The following is an 8,433-nucleotide window of genomic DNA, read 5'->3' on the forward strand; positions in this document are numbered from 1 at the left end:
ATAAATTTTTATATAATCACATCATTTTAATTCCTTAAAATTAATTAGTGCCTTTTAATTAACATAAATAAAATTTAATCTCAGAAACTCATCGTAATTTGTAATTGATAATTATAAATTAAATTTATAAACGTCAGCTCCAAAGGATTAAAATAACATATTATATAAAAATAAAATCGGAAATGAAATTACCTAATTGTACAATAGCAGTCAATGTGTTAAACTGTCGTCTCGACGTACGGCCGGATATTTTAAGCGAGTTTCAAGAGTTTCCCGGGACCGTTTAGGTCCTCGACGGTGGCTCTTTCGAATTAATCGCCGGCGCGAGATTGGATTTGCCGTTCGCTATGTTCGGAGGAGGAGGGATTATCTTAGAAACAGGTTGGAATCATCGTCCTGCGGGATTGAACGTGAGTACCGGCAGGTACTTGGGCCGTGGGCGGCGCGGCTTGGAACGCGGAGAAGCCATCTGTCTTATTGCCGATGTGAGCCATTGCCATTCCCCTTCCGTCTCGCTATTTCTTATCCCCTTGCGTGTTTACGTATGAAAATGATGCACTCCGACGTGATGGGCGTCGGAGCATTCCGCTTCCCAAACGCGCTCGGCTACATCTCGGAGCGTAGGGTCCGACCGACTCCACGCGCACGTCGGAGTGACCCACATTATGTGTGTCCCCGTTTACCACGCTGTTATTATCCCTCCCTTTTCGAAAGGCCATATTGCGAGATCATTAATCTCGCGTATCTACAGAAGCCGCCATTAAGGGGAATTATTTGAAAAGTACATTATTTTACGGGCGATACTTATAAAGGGAAGTTCTTAGACTCCGGCTCGTCTAATATGTGCGCCGCGGGTGAATTATTAATTTTCTGAAGATCGATAATTCACTGACCTCCGGGGAAAAAAGGAACACTAGGAAAAGAAAGGTACTGTCTAAAATAACAATGTGTGCATGTGTGAGTACATGCGCGTGTAAATCGCGTCGAAAAGAATAGAACGGACGCTTCTCTGAAACATTGAATTTTTTGAATTTTCCCTCAAGCTAGACAACTGTACAATTTGTACGAAATAAGTTGTTCTATTGTATCTTTCAAGAAAGTATGTTTAATACTGTTTAAATTAATAATATTAAATTATACTCAATTCGAGTTTTAATTATTTCTATAGATCGCCTGGTTCTATTTATTATATAATATGCTGTTAATTCAACTAAAACAATGGAGTTAAACAATTTAACTTTATTTTAAAATGTATCAAATTGATCTCAAATTTAATTTATTATTTGCTAAGTGTACATATTAATATGGACGTGTTGTTTACTTTGAAAGTAGTCACAGAAATGAATTGATATACATTTTGACATGGAAGTTAAAAATAATAAAATATTATTTAATTCATCAAAAGATTACCATTACTTCTTTAACATCTAAAGCGGCCTCTAGACGTTCAATATTATTATATAATTATTTTATAAAATATTATTAATGCCTTCTATAAATATTTCAAAATAAACAATCTGGAGATTCAACGTATAGCTTCCAGACGATCAATAATATTGTAATATAAAATATTGTGCAATAATATTCATCATCTAGAAATCGTTTAACAGTGAAAATGAGGGAGATTCCTTTTTATTTGACATGCACATTTCGGTAACATTTTCATTTATAATCAATCACGATCAAAACCGCAGTAGAATTCGCTCGTGATTATAAAAAGTGTGCTGTATATGAATTTAACTTCAAAAATATAGACGTTACATATGCATGTTCGACTTTATCATGTGAAACGCAAGCTGACACAAATCGTTCTCTCTCGATGGTACTACAATATTTGTGCACTTACATAGATACCCTGTGCACGAAATGTTATTAAACATGATAATAATTCGAGTGGAATACCGCAAACCCCTTGTAGCGACCGATCGTAGAGCGGCGATAAGAGTGAATTAATTCCCTTGATGCTAGCTCTGCTAGAGCGATTCTACTCGTGTCACGCACGCACACAGCAGTTTACATTCCTCCTCATCTGTTCCTCTTCGCAGGAAACTACAAGAAGCCGTTGCCTCTACTCCGGCTTCTACTGTTACGGCACAGTTTTATTAAAACTTTGCAAGTCAGTTCTCGGTACTGCCCCAATTTTCCGCATTAAATTAAAAAATGCTCGGAATTGATTTTTCTTAAAATTTTAACAGCCAATCTAATAGACTGAACATTTAAAGTTTTAATATTTAAAGAAAGATCTATACTGAGAGGCGCATATTGGAAAAAATTTATTAAATCTTAATACATATTTTTTGTAATAGTACTAACTAAACATTTACTTACAGTAAATAAATATACTAATAAAAAAGTAACAGTTACATCAAATTAATAATTTTTGTAACAAATATATTAACATTTAGTAAAAAAAAGCAGGTACAGGTTTCAAACAAATATTTACTAAAATTTGGTACATTTTTTAAAATACAGATGTAAAAATATTTGCTCTCTTTGCCTCAGGTCCATTTAAATCTTAAGACGATTAATATTGCAAATTACACGACACAAAATTTTCGTTTGGCGCAAATTAAAGGAAATGTGAGGTTATTGTTGAATTCTTTTGTACCGTATATCTTTAATGTTTAATCTACGTTTAGCTGTATTACGAGACTGTATATGTTACATTTTGTTGAACACAATGGAACAACTTTTGCTATTGGGTTGTGATTCTCCCGGTAACGTTCACGTCGATGGAGTCACTTGTACTCTAATCCGCGAGCATGAGTTCGAATCTCGCTCGCTAATACTGCCAAAGAGGCGCAGCCAGATGAGGCTATCGGCTGGCCACTCTTGAAAATACTGCGAATAGGTGGATATCACAATCAAATGTAGCTACAGTTAGCAGGTATTACCAGTAATCTCGCGTGACTGCTCTTTTCATGCTCGCTACATATTATCTGCAAACAGTAGCACTATGTCGCAGCTCATCAATGTGTTCAATAATAATAAGTTTAATCAACATATTAGCTGTGTTTAATTATTAATTCATTCATTCATTTGTGTAAGCGCATCATTGTCGCGGACCATTCAGAAACGTATATAATATTTATCGCTTGATTGACTATATATAAAGCTCAGAGTTTTGTTAAAGAGATTTTAGTTGCTATTAAGTTACTTTCAGTATTTATTTACCTGTATATATTTTATAAATATTCTATACTATTGGAAAACATTATATTCTATATAAAAACTGGAGAAAATATCATCTACCTTTAAAATAATATAAGTCTCATATATATATATATAATATAAAAATGACAATATAACATTTTAAAATATTGTACTTTCTCTTTATGTTATTTCAGAGATAAATGATATTAAAATATTTCCCAGTTTTTGTTCATGCACTGAAAGAAAAATATTTAATATTTATTACTATGATTGTAAAATAATTATGGTTAAAATCTTTTTATATAATTATTATTACTAATGTTAATAATAACAATCTCATTCCCCTATTTACAGTTCTATTAACTATAAAAAATTATACTATAAATCATGATTTCAAATATTAATATAGATACGAATAGTAAATAAAATAATCATCTTTATGTAAGTGCTATTACAATTATAATTACAGTCAATATAACATATTTTTTTTAAATATTTACTATATACGTGATAATAATATAGACAACTAAAAAATGTATTTAAAACATAACGAAACAATCACTTTCGCTTACGAGTGCATCATGGTTCTGATAATCGTAATGTTGAAGCAACTAATTTGCCTAGTTAAAACAATAAATATATATTCTTTGCAATATTTTAATATACTTATTAGTACTATTATTAAATTGACGATCAATGTAATTTGTAATTTGTTATTTCCATCTTCAATTTATGATTGCGTTTTAAATTCAACCAACTGAATCGATGCTCAGTTTATAGAACTGAAATGTACTTGCAAATACGCATATTATTCACATAAATATTATCAATAAGAATCTTACTAGACCATACATTGGAAAATTCAACAATAAGAAATAGAAATTATGACCATAACGGTCAAAGTTAAATTTTTAATGCTTAAATAATTTAATTTGAATTACTATATAAAATTTTGAGAAATATCAGGCAAATGAGAGTGTAACGCACTTGTTGGAGCGTGATCAAATAATACTGTTAATCAGTGCAATAATTGATTACATATTTCCATAAAAACGAATGTTTCGATTCTTTTTAGAATCATTATCAGTGTTAATGCAGTTCTTTAAAATTATAAGACATCACTCATGCATCAATAGCAGCCACTAAAAAATTGAAAGATTCCAAGTGAAGTGCATGAATTTTTCGTTGCAATTTATTTCTGGAATGTGAAAAGGTACCATGTTATTAGCAAAATTATAAAAACTTGTAAAAATATGTGCTTACCATTTGATGCTGAGAGACGTGATTACAGAAACAAATAATTATAAGAATAAAATCCAAGAATTCCATTCAATTCTATTCAATAACCATTATAAAAGATATATATAAATAGTCAGAGTACAAGAATACAATACAGTTAAAACATGGCAAAGTTAAGACTGACGAAATTGTTTGAAAGTGTGTCGCAGATATTGTCATTGTTTACATAGATAAAGTCAAGCGTTAAAATAATAAATTATTTATAATTTGTTTAAAATGGAAATACAAGCGTAATGTAACAATTTTGTGTCAGACTGTAGGTTAAGACTATTATTTTGCATTTATATATAACATCTCAGATACTAATCTTCTTTCTAACGTTCACGGTCTAAAATTTTGACGTTCTCTCAAAATCATGATTTAGTGAAAATCTGTGATCCGTAATGATCGATCTAGTGCTATTGAAACTATTAATTTGTCGATAATGTTCTTGAATTCTCGTTTTTAATTTTCTGCCGATTTGTCCTATGTATGTCGCGTTGCAATTTTTACATTCTATTTTATACACTACATTCTTATTTGACTCTTTCTGGAGAATATCTTTGTGAACTTTTACAAATCTTCTAAGTTTATTTAAATTGAAAAATGCTAGCTTCATATTCAAATTACTAATAATACTTCTGAATTTATGAGATTGAATAAATATACAATATGATAATACGAACTAAGAAATATGTCCTTGTTCTGGTGGCGAATTAGTCATATTGTTTTGTGTCTTGGATTGTTTATGGAATAACGCTTTTAATCTTAAATTTATCATCTAAAAAATAAAATCAGAAGGATAATCATTCTCCAATAAAATGTTTATTAAATTAAATTTAAAGTTCTTGTCATGGTATCTGGAATGTAATAAAAACTGAATTACTACATATTATATATATTATATATATTACATTACACACACACACACACGCGCGCGCGCGCGCTCACACACATACACACACACACACACACACACATATATATATATATACATGCATATATATCACATTTATAGCTATTCAAACTGCGCACCGAATTGACTTTTCGGACTTACAAACACATTTCATATAAATATTATTAAGCATCATCCACTTCGGCTGAAAATAGAATTCTTTTTCTTATTTGTTCTTATCGATTTAATTTTTATGCAATTATAAATAAAAAATAACTATGAATTATAAATTACAGTTATGTAATTATGTTAATTGCAACCATTTTTCTCTCAGTACAAAATTCAAAACATTCGCGAAAGCCTACGTCAAGGGAATTCAACGGATCGGCGAAGGTGACGATTTCATGAATGACATGACGAGTCAACCAATAGTAAGATTTTAATGATACCTGACCTTTAATGAAAAATGTTCGCCCTCTTCCTCGACAAACATCGACGTTCAGCTGTAGACGTCTGAGATTACGCGTCTGAGCGCGATATTCTAATGAACGGCAGGCTTTCTCGTGCATTTAATCGAATGGGTTAAAACTGCGGTTATTTGCAGTGCACTTCGATCGAATTGGCTGCCGTTTGCATAATCTCCTTCCGGTGCCCGTCGCGTCGCATTCGTCCATCTGCACGCCTTTCTTTCGCCGGATATCTCTCTCTCTCTCTCTCTCTCTCTCTCTCTCTCTCTCTCTCTCTCCCTGTCTTTCTTCTTCCTGTCTCTTCCGCCTTTCCCGGAGCACCTTTCTTTTTTCCATCCGGTCGTACCTTCCATCCGCGAAAACGATCGCGTTTCTTTGTTCAAGGCAGGCGGGAAATTTAGGTTCCTCTACGATCGCGCTTGATTTATATCCATCGATCGCTCGAGTTTCACGACGGCGGATCGTTTAACTCGCGCGCCCCGAGGGAAGCTCGATCTCGGTAGCCGCGGTCAACGCGTGGCGTGGCGGACGATCGTCACGAACGAATCGTCTCAATTGCGACTTCTTGCCAAGATCGGATTTCCGTAGATCGACTGCATTTACGCGAGCCCGAGGTCGACGACGACCTCAGTGACACAGGGGATACGTGCCGGTGCGATGTTCTTACGTTAGGAGAAAAACAAATGACGTACCATGATCGCTTTGAATTTTGCACGTAACCGATTTGAATACATTTTCACGCAAGCGTAAAAATTGCCGGTTTTGCCTCTGACGTACTGAAATTGCGAGATTGTTTCCACAGCGTGGAATAAAAATATTTGTTTCGAGAAATTTATACGCGTCCTCCGGTCGGACATATTTTTCTTAGGGAGAGCAAGAGAGCTCGTTCCGTAAAATAATCCTGAAACTTAAGTATCGTTTCTTCAGTATATAAGATCCTCCGATGAAAAGAGAACGCCGAGGGCCGCAATTTATGATATTAAACATCGCATATAAAATTATCATACTGTAATCACGTAGCTTTTGCGCGAAACGTGACGTGCGTGGATTTAACGAAAATTCATCGCCCAACGTATCATAAAATCATTTCGCATTACGTTATGAATAGCATGGCGCTCGGCACATAGCAATAACCGTTAATGTCCGTGTAATAATTGTTCGCGGTGTATTATTAATACAACTTAATTACCGGTAAGCAATCTGCGGTATAAATATTTGTAGAGATGCTAAGTAACGTTTATTATTACCATTATTTTTTTTATAATAGCGATTTATAATAATGACGTTATTAATTTTCATGACAATAATGATAACGCCAGGATTGAAACAGTTTTGGAAGTTTTAACTCGTGAACACCCCGAAACAATACACGGAAATACGTTATTAAAGTATTAAAAAATTTAGCTAAATTCAGATCTGAAATTTAATTTAATAATAATAATAAATTATTATTGAATTAAATTTAATACACTGAAAACAATTTCTGATTAAAAATTTCTGATTAAATCTATTAGAATTCTAGTTGAAATAACTAGAATTCTGATTGATATAATTATTCTGATAAAAATAAGAATTCTAATAGATTTTACTAAAAATATTGTATCATTCTGATTATCTCAATTAGAATTCTAATAAATTTAACCGGAAAATTCTGATTCGTTCATTTTCAACTAGAAATTTTTTCCAGTGAATATCAAAATTTTTTACAGCGTTGCTCAAGCGTCTGAATAATTATTTTTAGTTCTGTATTTAGCTAAATTTTTAGATACTTGAACAAAATCCTTCTTTCTATTATTACTTATACTCTCATTAGTTGCAACAATATTGTGTAGAAAATGAACAATAACTTGATAAGAATTTTATGTGGCTGAATAAAATATGTGCAATTTGCGTAGACACATGCTAAATTATTGTCTATTATATATAAATTAGTATCAATAAATTATTATTAATTAAAATATTGCATAATTTATATATTAGCCTGTTTTCCAGTAAATGAGTTAGATTTTGTGTATCTTTTGTACACGATAATTGCAGGTAAAGCGTCATAGATCTCGATTAAAATTCTAATAAGTAGTTTCACTTTTCAGTTACTAGACAAAATTAATATGACTGCCTAGTAACTGCTCGAAAAATGCATGAAATTTCTATTAGGCCGTTACATATTTCTCATTTAAAAAAGAAACGAGTTACTTTTAAAAGTAACCATTCCAACCATGATTATTGTTACATGTCATGAAAAATTGTAACTTTACCAAATTGTTATTATAAAAAAGTAACGATAAAAGTAACGACGTTTTAAATAACACATTACTTGCTGTCTCTATATCTCCCATCCGTCGCGGGTGGAATGTGTAATAGTCCTGAATCCGCGGCGTTATGAGCCGGAGAGCTCTTTGCGCGTGAATTACATCGGTTACGCTAAGTTTGTCGCGTTATGCGGGACGACACGAAGTTTCTTGTTAAATTGCTCGTCTTCCGCTTATGCGCGATCTGGATATATAATATATATATATAAAATACATTTTACATACATGTGTGTATGTGTGTGTGTGTGTGTGTGTATGTGTGTGTATGTGTGTGTGTGTATGTGTGTATACACATGTATATATTTATATGTACATGTATATATATATATAT

General features: G+C 32.5%; 1 protein-coding gene across 1 annotated transcript in view; it reads right to left on the reverse strand.

The window, feature by feature from the left end:
• The window catches only part of LOC108694365, a 54,134-nt gene that overhangs the window by 44,868 nt on the left and 833 nt on the right, over window positions 1–8,433 (reverse strand). The gene's annotated exons all lie outside the window — the stretch shown is intronic.

Source organism: Atta colombica, unplaced genomic scaffold (genome assembly GCF_001594045.1).
Source record: "Atta colombica isolate Treedump-2 unplaced genomic scaffold, Acol1.0 scaffold12, whole genome shotgun sequence".
Lineage (NCBI taxonomy): Eukaryota > Metazoa > Arthropoda > Insecta > Hymenoptera > Formicidae > Atta > Atta colombica.